We start from the raw sequence: 20,031 nt of genomic DNA, 5'->3' as shown, positions 1-20,031 counted from the left end.
AAGTTATGGAAACACTTCTAGTTTACATTTTTGAAGATAATGCAAATTATTCTCCATACCTAATGCTATTTCAAAAGTTCAGGCCCTCCTGTCTCTTGCTTGAATTATTGCATCAGCTTCCTAATTGGTCTCCCTACATCTACCCTTCTTCAGCAGGAGCGAGAAACATATCGGAAAAGAAAAAAAAGTAACCCTTTTCACTTAAACCAAAACTGCTGATGGTAACCAATAGCGATTTTCTTCTGGTTCCACCAAAGAAAGTTTTGACAAAAACCACCAAATTAAGACCAAGTTTCTTTACCAAGGGCAATTACATCATGACTTTCACAACAAATGGAGTGGAAGAATGTGTCCTGCTAAAACAACTCTGATGAAAAGTAAGAATCTGGTTAAACATAATCAGTTTCAGGCTTTGTCATCCTAATATGAATGATTTTCATATTGTCAAAAATGCATGGGCAGTATTTGTCAACACAATATCAACACTCAACAGTATTGAAAATTTCTATACAAAAATCAAAGCTTTCTCAGAGCTGGTTAGCAGAGTTAATTGCAGAGGAAGAAAATATTTGAAGTACAAACCAAAAGAAGAAAACATATGTTTTCAGACAATCTGTGAAAAAATTTTACAAAAAATAAAATAAAAAAATTAAAAAAAACTGAAGAGGCAGAACTACCTTAATGCTAGCTATTGAAGAAATTGAAGGCTTCTATACTGGTTTTGGGTGATCTTGAGAAATAACAGTGAGAAAGAGTCAATGTAGTGGGGGAGAGGGGGGATCTGGTGAGATCAGGCAGTAACATGAGAGTCAAAGGAAATCTGAAAAGAAAAAGATGAATAGAACAAGTTCGTTAAGGAAGAAGTAAAAATAAAAGCTCACAAGAGCACTCACTAAGCATGGCAGAAATGTACCTCCTGAAATCAGAAGTGGGTAAGATAGAGAATAAAGAACAAAGAAAAAGCCTCAGTGCAAAGCACTGGGCATGTTTAAGTGTCCTTGGACAAGGTCAAGATGTAGGAGAGGTGGTAGCTAAGAGCAACCCAGGCTTCTCCCTGGCACGATGCATAGTCCTTATGCAGCACCATCTGGTACGTCCAGAAATCCAGACACTTGAGGCTTCTCTAACTAGTACCTGTCTTTGGTTATTAGCAGGAAAATAGAGGCTAGGAAATGTTAATTATTATTGATTTGAACTTTGTTTTAAAAGGTTGCTTTCTCTACCCTGCACCCTTCCTACTTTATAATTCTGAAAAGTTGTACTTTAAAGTTCGGAGAAGGATAAGAATTCATCCTCAGGTGACAAATGTTTTTGTTTTTACTTGGCGAACATTATATCTCAGGTAAGGTAACAGAGGAGCAGCAAGGCAATAACCTTCTTATTTTTTTATTTTATTTTACTGACAACCTCAGTCAGGTATAGCCACAAAAATGGGCCCAGCCCTGAAGGTTGTTAGTGGAAAGAGCTGCACACCTGCAAACCTCGCTGTGTAATACAAAGTGAGGCCTGTGGTGCGAGGAAGGGGAGGAATCACACTGTAGATACTTTTCCTGAGTCATTTTAATCTTCAAAAAGCCTTAGGATGAATATTCTTCTTTTGTCCAGAAATTTTCAAAGCAGACAATAACAGCAATAATGGCTAGAATCTTATAACACTAGGTGATCCCAAATTAGCAAAAAAAAAAAAAAAAAAAAAAAAGCCTTGGAAGACTAGAAAAATGGAAGAGGGAAGCAGTGAGCAATAAAGAAAAAGTTACAAGCTAGATGCAGAGGTGCTCTGGATACTAATTTAACCCAGAAAAATGGGGAAAAGAAAGAGGAAATGTGGAGCGAAAGGGGGGGTCAGCATGCAGGGCATCCCTCCCAAAATATCCAAAGGAGCAAGAAGGTGTACATCTTCTTAAGCTTCATGCTAAGGGGTAATTTGACTATAGTACAAAAATATAGGAGAAAATGGCATGAAAGCTAAAAAGGCCTGGGTCAAATACATAGGGTCTTAGATGTCCGTATAGAAAAGCACAAAGACTGAAAAGATTAGTGGCTATTAATGAATTTTCAACCTTATAAACGATTGTAACTACAATTGCATAGTCATTGAAACCTTGCAGATTGGATCTCATGCTAATGGACATTCTTCAATGTCCAGTGAAAATAAGCTGACAAAAGAACAAGCTATGTCAAGAAAATAGGCACATGCCTGGGAAGCCACTGACCTAGGATGAGATGTGGTAAAATATATTTAAAGTGACTTTAAAAGGAGAAAGAATATCACACTAATGGCCACATAATCAGAGTGCTCACCAAACTGAAGATGTAGATGGCTTATCTTTAACAGAAATGACAAAACTAACTCAGAAACAAGATAATGATGTAAGATGGTGATATCATGGGAGATGCCAATTATTTGAACATCTTCTGTTCATCATATTCTGCTGATAAATTCTACATTGCCTTCTGACAAGTTCTAGTTTTCAGAATGAAACAGTGAGAGAAACCATGATTCAGGACTTCTAACCAATAAGGATAAACTGCTTGGTAAAGTAGAAATGATGGAAACCCTGAGGGAAAGTAACAATGTAAAACTGGAATTTGTAATAGACCAGGAACTGAATCCCGGGCATACATAGAAATGTATCCTGTTCTTTGAAGGAAAGCAGATTTCGAAAAGTTGAGAGAAAAAAATAAGGATCAGGATCAAGGGGTCAGAAACTCTAAATGACAGATGGATTCACGAGGGATGTGAGGCTCTCAAAACCCCCATTCTGACAGTATGAAAACGGATCATCTTGACGATGAGAGAATGGTATATACAGAAAGAATATAACAACATGGATAGCCATGTGTTTCCTCATATTTTAAAAGGGCTATCTACAAAACAGAAACAGACTCACAGACATAGAGAACAGACTTCTGGTTGCCAAGAGAGGGGGAGAGGGAGAGGGATGGACTGGGAGTTTGGGGTTAGTACTATAGATGCAAACTATTACATTTAGATGCAAACTATTACAACAAGGTCCTACTGTAAAGCACACGGAACTAGATCCAATCCCCTGGGATAAACCATAATGGAAAAAGAATATAAAAAAAGAATGTATAAATGTGTATAACTGAGTCACTTTGCTGTACAGCAGAAATCAGCACAACATTGTAAATCAACTATACCTCAATTAAAAAAAAAGAGCTCATACAAAAGAGAGACACACATGACCTAGGACAAATGGACGTCACGTGAAACTTTAACAAGTAGGTCAAAGGGTACAAAACTGTAATGAGATCAGTCCTGTGCAAATACTGAAGATGATGAAAGAATGGTTTCTGGGGTGATTTTGTTGTTGTTGCTGATGGGGAGTTCAGACATGGTCATCATGACTGCTAGAGAGAGAGGACAGAATAAAGCACAGCAGTTCAATTCCCTTTTACTCCTGACTTCATCATCAGGGAGAAGAAAAGGGCAGAAATAATACGGCTAAGGAAGAACTGAATTCCAAGAAGAGATACCTAGATTCTCCAAATTAATTCTAGGCTGTACCCACAAAAATTATATCCCTGGATTCTTAAAGAGCCTGAAAATATGGCCACAGAATTACAGTCAAGTAAAAAATGGTACAGATGTCAGCAGATGGAGAGAGGCAAATACACAAATATACTCCTTTTCAAACTGGGGCTTGATTCACACCAGTGTCTTAAAATGGATTATTGGGACTTCGCTGGCGGTCCAGTGGTTAAGACTCTGCACTCCACTGCAGGGGGCACGGGTCTGATCCCTGGTTGGGGAACTAAGGTCCCACATGCCGTGTGGTGCAGTCACCGCCCCCCGCCAAAAAGGATTATTGAACAAATGGCCTATAAGGTCATAAGCAGAGAAAAGAATACTGCTAGACACCAAAACAAGTCTTTCCCCATACCAAACCCTGACAAATGAACTTCATTAACTTGCAGATCTAGCTAGTTCATTGGTGGGCCAAGAGAAAAGCACAGGGTAAGATTTCACAAAGCACCTGACCAACTCCCTCAAGTTAGAGTTTTATAGACATACTGGGAAAATGTGACTTGGTTTCATTCACTTTAAATCAACAAATATTAATTAAGCACCTACTAGATACAACAGAGAAGAAAACAGGGAACCCATTCTGATGTACAGATAGGTAGATAACAGAAGAACCACAGAAGTACTTGATGGCTTGACAAAGTCTTAGAGGTCTCTGATGCTGAGGTTTTTAACTTTGGGGGAAACATGTACTTCTTTTTTTTTTTTTTTTTTTGGTGCGCGGGCCTCTCACTGTTGTGGCCTCACCAGTTGCAGAGCACAGGCTCCGGGCGCGCAGGCTCAGCAGCCATGGCTCACGGGCCCAGCCGCTCCGCGGCATGTGGGATCTTCCCGGACCGGGGCACGAACCTGCGTCCCCTGCATTGGCAGGCGGACTCAACCACTGCGCCACCAGGGAAGCCCACATGTACTTCTTTAAGAATCTGATGAAAGCTACAATATCTCCTCACACAAAAATGTTTCCTGACCTGTAAAGTCCCTCTTAAGATGACAGGGGATTTGTCCATAACCATGGCCCATTTCTACCCTCTGGCCTCAGGGAGACCCCAGACTAGAAAAGAACCCCTGTGCTAGTGCTTTGATGTCTTTGGTCCTATCCTGTTCAATGTCTTTATCAAGGCCTTAAATGAAGACAGGGAACACATCCTGAGTTCATTATGGTTAAGGGGCAAGGGTCTGGGTGCAACAGGCAATTCTGAACAGATATATTCCCATCTGTGTCAGAGAAGACAATCTCAGGCTCATGACCTCCAAGTATTTAGCAAAAGTTTGGGTAAAAAAACAATGATTTAGGAGCCCAACCACTCTTTTAATGCTCCAAGAAGAGTATGCTCTTAGAGAAAACCTGTATCTTTATACCATAGTTATAAAGAGCTCTTTCTTGAAATTAAAACAGTGCCTAAGATAAAATTCTGTCTAGTTTTAATAGCAAGAATAGTTGTACTTCACTTAATCATTAGTTTCCTTTAAATTATATGTACTATGGTGGGAGGGAGGGATAAATTAGGAGTTTGGGATTAACATATACACACTACTATATATAAAATAGATAACCAACAAGGACCTACTGTATAGCACAGGGAACTCTACTCAGTATACTGTAGTTACCTACATGGGAAAAGAATCTGAAAAAGAATGGATATATGTATATGTACAACTGAATCACTTTGCTATACATCTTAAACTAACACAACACTGTAAATCAACTATACTCCAATATAAAATAAAAATTAAATTAAAAAATTATATGTACTATCAACTATATAAATTTTTAAAATTTATTTATTTTATTTATTTCTTTTTGGCTGTGTTGGGTCTTTTGCTGGCGCGTGGGCTTCCTCTAGTTGCGGAGAGCGGGGGCTACTCTTCATTGTGGTGTGTGGGATTCTCACTGCAGTGGCTTCTCTTGTTGCAGAGCACAGACCCTAGGTGTGCGGGCTTCAGTAGTTGTGGCGCATGGGCATAGCTGCTCCATGGCATGTGGGATCTTCCTGGACCAGGGCTCAAACCCATGTCCCCTGCACCGGCAGGTGGATTCTTAACCACTGTGCCACCAGGGAAGACCCTAAATGAGTAATTTTTATTTGACATCTTTTGTTTGCCATTACAGTATAATTTTTCATCTAGTCCTAGCTCCATTTTAAAGCCCAACCATTGCTTTTCTTTCTTCGTAGAGCCCTACTTTTTTTTTTTAATTAATTAATTTATTTGTTTGTTGTTTTCTGGGGGGGGGCTGTGTTGGGCCCTTGTTCTGTGTGTGGACATTTGCTAGTTGCAGCGAGTGGTGTGCGGGCTTCTCATTGGCATGGCTTCTCCTGCTGCAGAGCATGGGCTCTAGAGTGCAGGCTTAGTAGCTGTGGCGCACGGGCTTAGCTGCTCCATGGCAATGTGGGAATCTTCCCGGACCAGGGATCAAACCCATGTCCCCTGCATTGGCAGGCAGATTCTCACCCACTGCGCCACCAGGGAAGCCCCCTACTTTTAATTGATGTTATCTTGTATATTTTCTGTGTCTTATAAGCTACTTTACATCGTCTCTGGAATAAAATGTATAAAAATTAAACAGTACACTTATCAAATTGGATTATGACACAAGGCCAGAAAGAATAGTTGATATAATGAAGATAGAAAATGGCCTCTACTGATTAGGAAAATAAAATGAGCCAATTAAGTGAATGAAATTAAGCACGGATCAAAGTTAATATTGTAAAATAATACCTGGCCTAGTAACATTTTCTAGGAAATAAAAGGGTTTAGTTAACCACCAGCAAAAAAACCATAATGTGACAGAGATACCCAGAGAACAACAAAAGACTCTTCCTTTCTCCACTTGTCCAGCCTCAGAGTTGATGATAATCACCTTCCACCTCATGTTCCTCATTACAAAACAAAAGCAGTTCTTCCTCCCTACAATGTCTCATTTAAAAACATGGGATGAGAAGGAAAATGGATGAAGCAGTTTGAACTCATTAGAAGAAAAGCTTTACCTAAAATAACCTAATTTACTAAAACTGTGCCTAGCAGCAAAATAGGACATACGGATTTAAAAAAAGTATTACTCACTTCACGGATTATCCCAATAGTTTATGTAGAATGGAAGAAGTGTTTTTAAACAAATTCAAAAGCAGTTAATGGTATTATTTTCATTTCCACTGACACTAATACGACATGTAGTCTAGTCCATGATGGCATTCTGTCTTCTCACTTTTTATTTAACCAAAAAATGCCAACCTTCACTAAGTATGTGATTTAATAACATGCAGGCAGTATTATAAATATCCAATTTTATTTGTCCTATCTTTTTCTAAAAGAAAATCTTATTAAGACTGTAGCAAATCCAAAGAAGTAATTAAAATGAGTACATCTACCCAAAGGAATTAAAATACTTCTAACGCATTCATTCAAAGCACCAGCCTTATCTACAATAGTAAGAAAAAAATTACACCATTAACACATAATCCAAGAAAAACATCAAGACAAGATATAATTAATAGAATTAACTAGGAACATTTTTTAATGAAGAGAGTTATGGAGAAACAAGGAGAGAAAAACGTTTGTGTTGGGTTTTACAGCCACAGAAAAACTGCCTATTAGAGATGCTAAAACTTTAAAAGGTTAGTTTCTAAGACTGTTTCCTTCAGTTGGGGGCTGTTAATCATCCTTGGAGCTTTTTATAATTCAAGAACACAGTACTTAACACACAAACTGCAAAGAAGACTTGGGTTAAACTCTAACATTTCCAGAACACAGATAATAGTTGCTTAACCCAGCAGGGACTGTGACTCGAATTCAGTTTGTGAATGGCTCAATTCCTAAATTTAAAATCGTTTAGCATGTGCCACTTTGAATAAGAGTTTTATTTGTCATTTAATCTTCTAAATGTTCTCAGTATGTTTTCATTTCTAGGAAGCAGTAAGCAAAGTTGAATCCTATTTATTTCATTAAGAAAATTAAAATGCCATGTTCGTTTTCCCTGATTTAGTGTAACAAAGTAGTCGTAAGATGCAAAAATAAATAAACATCAAAACAAAATACTTTCTTTCCTCTCTCTGTAGCTCAATTTCTAAAACTAGACCTTTAAGTCCTAAAGACATTCAAACATATTCATCACATTCTCAACTGTGATTTTAGCATTAAGATCAAATGACTCTTCCCTTAGGACAACTGGCAGAGACACACAATCAGTTTTACAGTTGGCATCACTTGTTTTGATACCGAGCAGGACTTGTGGGGCTCCTGGGCGCAAAAGTCTTTCAGTGTTCCCCATTTCTTGATTACAGGAAATAGGTTTCAGCCTCCAGGACCTTCCCTGCATTCCAAAAGGCAGGTTCAAACAGTTGATAATTAGGGAAGGGAGGGGATGCAGAGACAAGGGAGGAACAGTCAAGAGAGACAATAATGCAGTCTTGGGGCGGGGTCCTGGTTCCCCATCAAGGGATATCCATAACAGTATTTTTGAGCTGTTTTGCAGATACTAAAACCCCCACTAGAGGGGAGAAATTAATGATATGCTGCTCACAAGCATGTAGACCCCCGACCAGTTGGAACCAGAAGGTTGATAATGCTGAATCCCACTTACCTCACCACCAACCAATCAGAAGAATGTCCACAAGCTGATCATGCCCTCTTTGAACCATTACTACAAAACTTCTCAATACCCCCCCAGCTGGGGACACATGGTTTGAGGACATTAGCCCACTGTGGCCCCCTTTGCCTGGCAAAGGAATAAAGCTATTCATTTCTACTTTACCCAAAACTCTGTCTCCAAAAGTTAATTTGGTGTCGGGTACAGAGGCCTGATTTGGCTTCAGTTTTCAGTTTTTTCCAACAAATTGAATTTCAGCCTCTAGTCATCACTAGGAAACCAGTCCTAACTCTGAAGTTATCATTCACAGCAATCACTGAAACCTACAGTGAATAAAGCTGATCAAGGTCCCGAATCTAAAATATCTTCTGAGAATACATAGCTCACCCCCAAAACTCAACGCCATATGTGAAAAGTTAAGAATGACAATTAAAAGAAGCATGCTGGGGATCGAACCCACGACCTTGGCATCATTAGCACCACGCTCTAACCAACTGAGCTAACATGCTATGCAGCTCAATATCAAAAAAACCAACAACCCAATCCAAACTGGGCAGAAGACCTAAGTAGACATTTCTCCAAAGAAGATATACAGATGGCCAACAAACACATGAAAGGATGCTCAACATCACTAATCATTAGAGAAATGCATATCAAAACTACAATGAGGTATCACCTCACACCAGTGAGAATGGCCACCATCAAAAAGTTTACAAATAATAAATGCTGGAGAGGGTGTGGAGAAAAGGGAATCCTCCAGCACTGTTGGTGGGAATGTAAATTGATACAGCCACTATGGAGAACAGTATGGAGGTCCCTTAAAAAACTAAAACTAGAACTACCATACAACCCAGCAATCCCACTACTGGGCATATACCCTGAGAAAACCATAATTCAAAAAGAGTCATGTACCACAATGTTCATTGCAGCTCTATTTACAATAGCCAGGTCATGGAAGCAACCTAAGTGTCCATCAACAGATGAATGGATAAAGAAGATGTGGCACATATATACAATGGAATATTACTCAACCATAAGAAGAAATGAAATTGAGTTATTTGCAGTTAGGTGGATGGACCTAGAGTCTGTCATACAGAGTGAAGTAAGTCAGAAAGAGAAAAACAAACACCGTATGCTAACACATATATATGGAATCTAAAAAAAAAAAAAAAAAAGGTCATGAAGAACCTAGGGGCAAGACGGGAATAAAGACGCAGACATAGAGAATGGACTTGAGGATACGGGGAGGGGGAAGGGTAAGCTGGGACGAAGTGAGAGAGTGGCATGGACATATATACACTACCAAGTGTAAAACAGATAGCTAATGGGAAGCAGCCACATAGCACAGGGAGATCAGCTTGGTGCTTTGTGACCACCTAGAGGGGTGGGATAGGGAGGGTGGGAGGGGAACGCAGAGGGAGGAGATATGGGGATATATGTATAGCTGAATCACTTTGTTATAAAGCAGAAACTAACACACCATTGTAAAGCAACTATACTCCAATAAAGATGTTAAAAAAAAAGCATACTGATCTTTTAGACAGAATTTCCCTTCTCCCATTAAAGAAAAGGTGGCTGTGATTGATAGAAGAGAGTAATTTACGATGTCAGTAGTTTGTAAGAGAAGGATTTTTGTCCGCATGATTCTAATGCCATGTATTTCACTGACTTCTGCTATCCTTAAAAAATGAGATAACAGGGCTTCCCTGGTGGTGCAGTGGTTGAGAGTCCGCCTGCCGATGCAGGGGACACGGGTTCGTGCCCCGGTCCAGGGAGATCCCACATGCCGCGGAGCGTCTGGGCCCGTGAGCCACGGCCGCTGAGCCTGCGCGTCCGGAGCCTGTGCTCCGCAACGGGAGAGGCCACAACAGTGAGAGGCCCGCGTACCGCAAAAAAAAAAAAAAAAAAAAAAAAAAAAAAGATAACAGAGTATGATATAGAGAACTGCATTTGGGGTCAAAAGATGTAGATTCTGGGTTTTAGGTCTAATATCTTCTTGCACTGTGTTCTTATGAGAACCACTTAAGGCCATTTCATCTCTAAAATGTGAAAGTTGAAATTTAAGTGACATCTAATATTCTTTCTAGCCCTTACATGTTATAAGTCTACATCAGTTGCTGGATGGTCCACAACAAAGACCTCAAAGTACACACATTAACCTACAGTATCTTTCTAATTATTCTGGATTATTGAGCCCTAGATCAATCCCCTTTTACTGGGTGTACTTTGTTAAAGGCAACACATGATTTTAATTCCATGCCACTTAGTATACCTTCAGCACTCCTCTGCACTTGTGTATATGCTATGCCAATTCTCCCCTGACTAACCAGGCTGTTGCATTTACAAGGCCAGTTTATTTGCCACTAAGTTATCATCTTTTGCAAAGCTAGTTAACTACCATATGGCTTGTTCTCCTTTAGTTGAGCAATAAAAGCCTATTGAATCAGACACTATCTATTCCAGCCAGCATTAAAAGGCACACCATGAGTTAGTGATCCCAGAGAAATCAGAGGAACCTAGTCACCCAAATAAGGAAGGGAATTACAGAACACCTGGTGGCAGATTATCAAGCCTCTCAAAGCAAGGCCCAACAAAGACCTCAACTATAAAGCCGTCAGGAAGAACCACTGAACATAAGGCATTTTTTACTTTCTTATAGACTACGGCAGGATAACGGCAATCAACTAGAATGAACAGAACGTTTCTAAGCCTGCAAAGTGACGCTTATATTTTAACCTTCTGGCTAAGTGACTCAAACATCATTCAGTGAGCACCTATTATGTGCCAGGCATCGTGTGCCTGTACTGGGGATACAGAGATGAATAGGACAAGGTCCCACGAGGTTCTTGCTCAGTCCTACTGGAGGAGACAGGCAAACAGCTAACCACAATATAACAAAGTAATAAATGCTACAACAGAGGAAAAGCTTCGGTGAGAAGGCAGAAAATGAGCCACAGAAAGAAGGATGGGGAGGGCATTCCAGGCAGCCAGAATGGCCAGGGCAAAGGCCTGGAGTCAGGGAAGGATGTGTTCTATGGAGGAATGTGGAAAGATGGTACCTGTGAAAGAATTTCGTGTACCTAGGAACAGGAATGGCAGAAAGAAGTGTGAAATGCTTATTTTATGGAACGAGGAACCTAATTTTGGAAGAGCTATCAGAAATGGTAACATCTAACCTGAACAAAAAAGAAATGTGATTTCCTTCATACTTCAAAAATCTCACATGAGAGTCCACCTTAACTGATGCTGCTAGGGCAGTTTCTTTTGATTACGGTGGCTTCTCATCAGAAAGAAATTTTCAACACCTTGGCAATTACATTCTCTCACTTTTACTAATTTTTGGTTGTGCACCTGGCTTTTCTAGGAGCCTGATAAAAGGCCATTGAGAAATTTGAATACATTCTAATTTGGGGAGGCTGACATATGCTAGATGCTCAAGCTACAATAATGACACATGCAAAAGTGCATTTAAAAGAGAGACAACCAGTAACACAAAAGGGGTCAATGAGTAATGTTTTTCATTTTTCCTCTCACACATTTCTTACTTAAATCATTTATGTAAGCCATGACTTTAAAATACCTTCTTTTTTTAGCTATACTCTCAAACTAGAAAGATTTGGAAAGTAAAACTTTAAAAAAAAAAAAAGCAGCTAATTTTTCAAGTGAAACAATCTTGCATAAGCCCTAATTATCGCTTCAGTATTTGTAGGCTAAATCTATATTTGAGGCGGAAAAAATAACATTTTTTGACAAGGTCTCTGGAAGGAGTGAGGAAAGCCACTGCTATTTTAATAGGAATGACTTTAAAATCACAAGCTAAATTCTTATGACCAACATGGAATAAATTGATAAGTAGGTCAAAAATTGTTAGTTAAAATAAAGATGAAGGCAAAATTAATAAATGGAATTTTTGGCCTTTTTTCCAATAAGACAGTTCATAAGAGTGCATCTCCTCAATTTATGTCAGGCATCCTGTGCTTTATTATTCAATAACCTTTTGAGAGAGAATATCACAGGTAAAGATTCCAAAACCATTAGATTATGTTAGAAATACCCTCTTACCCTTTCTTCCCTTCTCTTTTTTTCAACAGGATCTATGTCCTCATTTGCAATGAGGTGATTTTGTGGGAAACCATGACTGTACGTTTTAGAGAGCTGTCTCAAAACAGTGAATCAACAGAGCACTTGACTCACACCTTATTTTAGGAAGGGGTTCTGGGGGTAAGCTGCCAGCCATGGTTACTTTCTTTCTGAGAGCCTTAGCCATCTTTACTCCCGTAACTCAGAGTTAAGATGCTCCTCCTTATATATTCTACTAGCTATAGCCAATCAAGTTCTTGCCTGGGGACCAGCAGCTGGGGGATCCCTCAGGAAGCTGGGTTCAAATCCAAAAAGCCTAACTCCAGAGCTCACGTGTCAACCACAATCCTGCACATTTTCTTTCTCCCTCTTACATAACTCATCACCAAAGAACACCTGGAAATGAAATACTAGACATTCCCATTCAAATAATGACAGTAATACTTATAACAACACATAAAATCACAAAAAATACAAACAACCAATAAATATTCAACTCCCTTGTCATCAAAGAGACGCAAATCAAAACCAGGACAGGACAAAAAAAAGACAGCTTTTTTCACCTAGCAGATTATCCAAAAAAAAAATTAAGTATAATATCCATATTGTCAACAATGGCTGAAAATGATACTTTTAAATATCATTATAGAGTTATAATTGAAATTACCTTCCTAGAGAACAATTCAGCAATATTTATCAAAAGCTGATAAAATGTTGAGGCACACACCCCAAAAATCCACTTCTAGGAATTTCATCAAATCATCATACATACACTGAAACAAGGATATTCACTATAGCATTATTAATAATAGCGAGGGAAAAACAACATAAAAGTATAACAATTGAGTTATTAATATAAATTTGAGTATAACTACTAAAATATCCTCTTGGGGAACATTTAGTGACCTCCAAAAACATTCTTAATGTTTTACATAATGAAAAAAGAATATAAAATATGATCCTAATTTTATAAAAGCAAACATATAAGTAACAAACAGGAAGTAAGGAAATCAAACCAAGAGACATCCATTCCATTTCTTCCCTCAAGGCCGTTGGTTCTATGGAAGATGTGTCTCCACACCCCATTTTGGCCCATCCCCACTCAAATGTTCTTAGACCTGTGAGCCAAGACAGAGTGTAAAATACCTGAAGTCTTATTCTTCATTTACAATCCACCATATATAAATATCTACAGAAACAAGGCCTTAGCCTTGTTAGAAAGGGCGTCTTTGAGGTTAGAGCCACAAACCATGCAAACAACCATCAGAATCCCATAGCAATTACTATCTTTATCATTAAATTTAGCACCCATTGCTCTATATACAACTTCGAATTTCAGGTTAGTCCTATCTCAGCAACTATATTGTGGGATCATCTAAGATAATCACTGTGTCTCATAAAGCAATCCTTATCATTTGTAAACTTAACAGTCACGTTTTAACTATCTTCCCAAGCAACTCTGAAGGGGGTAATTTGTAGATTTCATAAGCTATGAACTTGACCCAGTGTGCAGTTAGAATGGCTTTCTAGCTAATTGTCCATTTTCCACATTTAAGTGAAATATTGTTTTTATCTATACATGGTCACACATGCAGTAACTTCTTGAAAGAATGAAACTTTCATTTCCTTGTGAAAGTCAGAACACAGGACTAATAGTTCTTGGATATTTGGACAAACACAAGAAATCAAATATCAAACTCAACAATGGCTCAGATTCACAGTGTGAACAAGTCCACTATATATTCTATATGAAAACAAAAACAGGCAATTTGTTAATCTTCCAAGTGTTCCAACCAGGAGAGCTGGTTAATACCAAAGAATGCAACTGCTGGATTATGTGGCAATAGTATGTTTAGTTTTATTGGAAAGTGCCAAACTGTCTCCGAAAGCAGCTCTACCACTTCACATTTCCACCAAAAAGGAAGGAGAGTTCTTGCTGTCCACATTCTCACCAGCATTTGGTGATGCCGGTGCTTTGGATTTTAGTCATTCTAATAGGTGTGTAGTGCTATTGAATTGTTTTAATTTGAAATTCTCTAAAGACATATGATGTTGATCATTTTTTCATCTGCTTATTTGCCATATGTATATTGTCTTTGGTGAGGTGTCTGTACAGATGTCTTGACCATGGATTGTGCTTTTGGTGTTGTATTTAAAAAGGCATTGCCAAACCCAACCAAGTTCACCTGGATTTTCTCTTATCTTTTAGAAGTTGTTTTTTTTTTTTTTTTTTTTTTTGCTGTACGCGGGCCTCTCACTGTTGTGGCCTCTCCTGTTGCGGAGCACAGGCTCAGGACGCACAGGCTCAGTGGCCATGGCTCGTGGGCCTAGCCGCTCCGCGGCATGTGGGATCTTCCCGGACCAGGGCACGAACCCGCGTCCCCTGCATCGGCAGGCGGACTCTCAACCACTGCGCCACCAGGGAAGCCCCTAGAAGTTTTATAGTTTTGCATTTCACATTTAAGTCTATGGTCCATTTTGAGTTAATTTTTGTCAGTTATTTTAATAAAGGAAATTTAAATAAGGAATTAGAGAACTAAAAATGCAAAAAAGAAGCACTGAGGTGACACAGATACAGTAACTGCAAGAGCAGCAAAAGAAAGTGGTTGAACTGATGCTTAGGAAAGGGGCTGCACAGAACTGGGACCCAAACTGCTGTGAAGATGGCATGGGGCAGCTTGTGCTGGTATCTCAGAAGGTCATACTGAGTGTGAAAAAAAAAAAAAGAACCACTGTCACTGCATGCACTTTAAGGATTCTTATGTCTTTGTTAAGAATTGGTCCTTTTATCATCATGGAATGTCTTTCTTTATCTCTGGTATTTTCCTTGCTCTGAAGTCAGTTTTGCTATGACAGCAGATCTCAAATGTTCTCACCATAAAAAGGAAATGGTAATCATGTGAGGAGCTGGAGATGTTAGCTAACACTATAGTGGTAATCATTTCGTAATATGTAAGTGTATCAAGTCAACATGTTGTACACCTTAAACTTATACAATGCTATATATGTCAATTATATATATCAATAAAGCTGCAAGAAATATATATAAAAGCAGGTTTCTTATAGACAACATATAGCTGGGTCTCATTTAATCCCGTCTGAGAGTCTCTGTCTTTTAACTGGTATATCTTAGACCATTAATATTTAAAGTGACTATTGATATAGTCGGATTAACATTTACCATAGTTGTTACATTTTCTATTTGTTGTCCTTGTTTCTTTTTTGTCTTATCTTTTTCTGCCTTCTGTTTTGTTTTTTTTAATATTTATTTATTTATTTGGCTGCGCCAGGTCTTAGTTGTAGCATGCAGGATCTTCATTGACGCCTGCAGGATCTTCAGTCGCGGCATGCAGGATCTTTTTATTATTTTAATTGCAACATGCGGGATCTTTAGTTGTGGCATACAGGCTCTTAGTTGTGGCATGAGGGATCTAGTTCCCTGACCAGGGATCAAACCAGGGCCCCCTGCATTGGGAGGGTGGAGTCTTAACTGCTGGACCACCAGGGAAGTCCCTCCTTCTCTGGTTTTAACTAAGCTTTTTATATGATTCCATTTTTTCTCCTCTCCTAGAATGTTCATTACAACCAGCCCTCTGTATCCATGAGTTTCACATCAGCAAATTCAGGTTGAATGTGTGGATGTGAAACCCATGGATACAGCTGACTGTATACCTCTCTTTTTACCCTTTTTAGTGGTTATGCTTGAGTTGGCAATATACATTTACAACTAATCCAAGGCTTCTTTCAGATAACACTATACCACCTCACGGGTAGTGCAAGTACCCTATGACAGAGTACTCTTATCTCTCCCTCCTGTCCTTTAAAGCATTGCTATCATTCATTTCATTCATCCATAAGCTATAATTATGAAATACATTAAAACTATTATTATTGTGAACAAATTGTTGTCTGTTGATTTTCAGTTTGTTCACTTTCTTATTGTGAGAACAGGTGTGGTGACTACTAAGCTACTTAGATGCCAGAACAGAAACTGGAAGTTCCTATTTTTTAAGTAGATAATCATTAGCAGTATTTATTATACAGAATCCTAAAATTTCTATCTTGGTTTCAAACTACTGTATAATATCATCTACATCATTTTTAACTGGGGGGAACCATTCTACCTTCTCAAGTGTGAAGGCTCTCATTTCACAGTTTTCAGGAAATTATCCGATTTTTTAAGTTTTAAGAGGTTAACATTTCTGAATGATTTTTAATTTTGTGTTTATGGAAGTATTAACATTGTGCTGGAGCTATACTTGGCTGAAAAATTCAATTAGCTAAAGGTCTAAGCCCCTGCCCTTAAAGAGGTAATAAATTATATTTTAAATGTTAACACTACAAAGTATAAAACAAAATACACCTATCATTCTTCACTTGTACGTAAGAACATGGCTTTGGAGGCAGACAGAAATGTTTTTAGATCTTAACTCTCCCTTATTAGCTTTATCATAAAGCCTCTCCTTATCCTCATTTCCTTCCTCTATAGAATAAGGATAATAAAACCTACCACACTGGGTTATTATAACAGATGATCTTATGCGCTTTGCACGTAAGTTCACAGTATAAATAGTACTTGCTGCTGCTGCTGTTGTTTTTGTTGCTTTTATCATCATTAGGCTATATCTCCTTTATCTGCTATTGCCACAGTTGAAAACATTTCAATTATGGAGTCTACTCCACTTTGTGTAGGCATGCCCTAGCTGTATCTATTCTATTTGGACCATTTTACTGCCCCTCCTATTTCCTGGGAATGAATTTTATGAAGAAAAATGTTCCATTCTATTTTGTTCTCTCCTTATAAAATCTAGTCCTCATTAATCCACATATAAAATGCTACTTTGTACATTTAAAAATATGAACCACGGGCTTCCCTCGTGGCGCAGTGGTTGAGAGTCCACCTGCCGATGCAGGGGACACGGGTTCGTCCCCCGGTCCGGGAAGATCCCACATGCCGCAGAGCGGCTAGGCCCATGAGCCATGGCCGCTGAGCCTGCGCGTCCGGAGCCTGTGCTCCACAACGGGAGAGGCCACAACAGTGAGAGGCCCGCGTACCGCAAAAAAAAAAAAAAAAAAAAAAGGACCAACAAAAAGGAAAAGTAAGTGTGCAAACATAATGCCAAAAGCATTGGGGAAATATATCTATAAATAAAATAGCAGCTAAACTACTTTTTATAGCAGGAATTGGTTTATGGAACTGGCTTTAAAATACCATTTAATACTTCCTTTCTTTCTAAAGGTCTAATTCCACTTCTGAGATGCCAATTCTCAAAATGAATGAGCTTTGTAAATTCCTCAAATTGAGAGAAATTTAAATTATACCAAAACTTTCAAACTCAACAGCCTTAATCCTGTAGCTTTTTGTAGGTAACCTGTATTTGTCTGAGTTTCGTAATATTGAATTTTTCTTCCCTGAGTTTTGTCTATGCCAGCAAACCTTTTCCAAAATTTAAAAAGAAATTCTAAACTGAAAGAACTTTTTCAGAATGCAAGGCAAAACTTGTATCCTTTCCCGTAATTATTAAGGAAACTAAAATAGCTTCTTTAAATTAATAACCCAGCTCCTTTTCACAGCAAGCACAGAAGAGATACTAAGTTCTTCAGATTCCTGTTTAACTTCTCTCCCATGGGATTTGGATTTAAAATTCTCTTCAAAGAAATTGAATGTGGGCTTAGTTATTCAGTGACAGAAATTAACATTACATTTCAGATGCCAAATCGGAGAGAAGGCGACCTATACTCCTGGACATGAGTGGTCTTGGTTTCCTCACGGAATGAAGAACAGAAGAGAAAACCATTACAGGAGTGCCTCCTTATCCACACGGGATACATTCCAAGACCCCCAGTTGATACCTGAAACTGTGGATAGCACCAAACCCTATATATACTGTTTTTTCCTATACATACAAACCTAGGATAAAATTTAACTTTTAAATTAGGCATGATAGGGATTCCCCTGGTGGTCCAGTGGGTAATACTCCACACTCCCAATGCAGGGGGCCCGGGTTCGATCCCTGGTCCGGGAACTAGATCCTGCATGCATGCAACAACTAACAGTCTGCAGGCCGCAACTAAAAGATCACACACCACAACTAAGACCGAGAGCAGCCAAAATAAATAAATAAATAAATTTTTTTAAAACTTAGGCACTGGCTTGTGGAAGGACTGGGTAGAACACAAGGGAAGTTACTTGGCTGCATGAAGATGGAGCTCTTTGCAGACGCAGTGCCTAAGATGGCTGAGAATTTTAGGCAGTTCTGCACTGGCCAATTCAGAAAAGATGGGGTTCCAACAGGATACAAAGGGAACAGCTTCCACAGGGTCATAAAAGATTTCATGATTCAGGGTGGAGATTTTGTTAATGGAGATGGTCCTGGAGTCACTAGTATCTACTGGGGGGGGGCTGTTTGCAGATGAAAACTTTAAGCTTAGACACTCAGCTCCAGGCCTGCTTTTCGTGGCAAACAGTGGTCCCAGAACAAATGGCGGCCAGTTTTACATCACCTGCTCTAAATGTGATTGGCTGATGGGAAGCACGTGGTGTTTGGAAAAATCACTGATGGACTTCTGGTGATGAGAAAGATTGAGAATGTTCCCACAGGCCCCAACAATAAGCCCAAGCTGCCTGTGGTGATCTCACAGTGTGGAGAGATGTAGGCCAGAGGAAGACTGAATCAGGCCTTCCCTTGCTTGGGGTGATGCTCCTGAGTAAGATAATCTGGACTGGCCCCTGTGTTTGCTTCCCTGCCTGCTGCTGCCCCATTTGATCAAGAGACCTCACAGATTCAGAAGCCAAGATTTTGTGTTTAAGTTTTCAACTGTAAATAAAGTTGTTCATTTTAAAAAAAAAAATTAGGCATGGGACTTCCCTGGTGATGCAGTGGTTAAGAATCTGCCTGCCAATGAAGGGGACACAGGTTCAATCCCTGGTCCGGGAAGATCCCACATGCCATGGAGCAACTAAGCCCATGGGCCACAACTACTGAAGCCCGTGTGCCCTAGAGCCCACGCACCGCAACTACTGAGCCTACGTGCCGCAACTACTGAAGCCTACGTGCTCTAGGGCCCACATGCTGCAACTACTGAGGCTGTGTGCTGCAACTACTGAAGCCCAAGTGCTGCAACTACTGAAGCCCAAGTGCTGCAACTACTGAAGCCCGTGCGCCTAGAGCCTGTGCTCCACAACAAGAGAAGCCACCGCAATGAGAAGCCCGCTCACTGCAACCAAGAGTAGCCCCCACTCGCCGCAACTAGAGAAAGCCCGCACGCAGCAACAAAGACCCAACGCAGCCAAAAAAAAAAAAAAATTAGGCACGATAAGAGATTAACAACAGGGCTTCCCTGGTAGCGCAGTGGTTAAGAGTCTGCCTGCCGGTGCAGGGGACACGGGTTCGAGCCCTGGTCTGGGAGTATCCCACATGCCGCGGAGCAACTGGGCCCATGCGCCACAACTACTGAGCCTGCACGTCTGGAGCTTGTGCTCCACAAAAAGAGAGGCTGCGACAGTGAGAGGGCCGTGCACCGCGATGAAGAGTGGACCCCGCTCGCCGCAACTAGAGAAAGCCCTCACACAGAAACGAAGACCCAACACAGCCAATCAATCAATCAATAAATAGAAATGCTGTAGAATTATTTTAAAAAAAGAGATTAACAACAATAACTAATAATAAAATAGGACAATTACAACAATATACTATAATAGAAGTTATGTGAATGTGGTCTTGCTCTCTCTCAAATTACATTACTATCCTGTGCTCTCCCTTCTTCTTCTTGTGACCATGTGAAATGATAAAATGCCTGTGACGAGATGAAGTGAGGT

At 39.6% G+C, this 20,031-nt stretch overlaps 1 protein-coding gene and 1 pseudogene across 1 annotated transcript in view; one reads left to right on the top strand and one right to left on the bottom strand.

Moving 5' to 3' along the window:
• OXCT1 (3-oxoacid CoA-transferase 1) overlaps window positions 1-20,031 on the bottom strand; it is a 142,812-nt gene that overhangs the window by 74,438 nt on the left and 48,343 nt on the right. The gene's annotated exons all lie outside the window — the stretch shown is intronic.
• LOC132421634 (peptidyl-prolyl cis-trans isomerase H pseudogene) lies at window positions 899-18,891 on the top strand (annotated as a pseudogene).

The sequence above is a fragment of the Delphinus delphis genome, chromosome 3, assembly GCF_949987515.2.
Source record: "Delphinus delphis chromosome 3, mDelDel1.2, whole genome shotgun sequence".
NCBI classification, from domain to species: Eukaryota; Metazoa; Chordata; class Mammalia; order Artiodactyla; family Delphinidae; genus Delphinus; species Delphinus delphis.
This window is presented reverse-complemented; position numbering and strand designations above follow the sequence as displayed.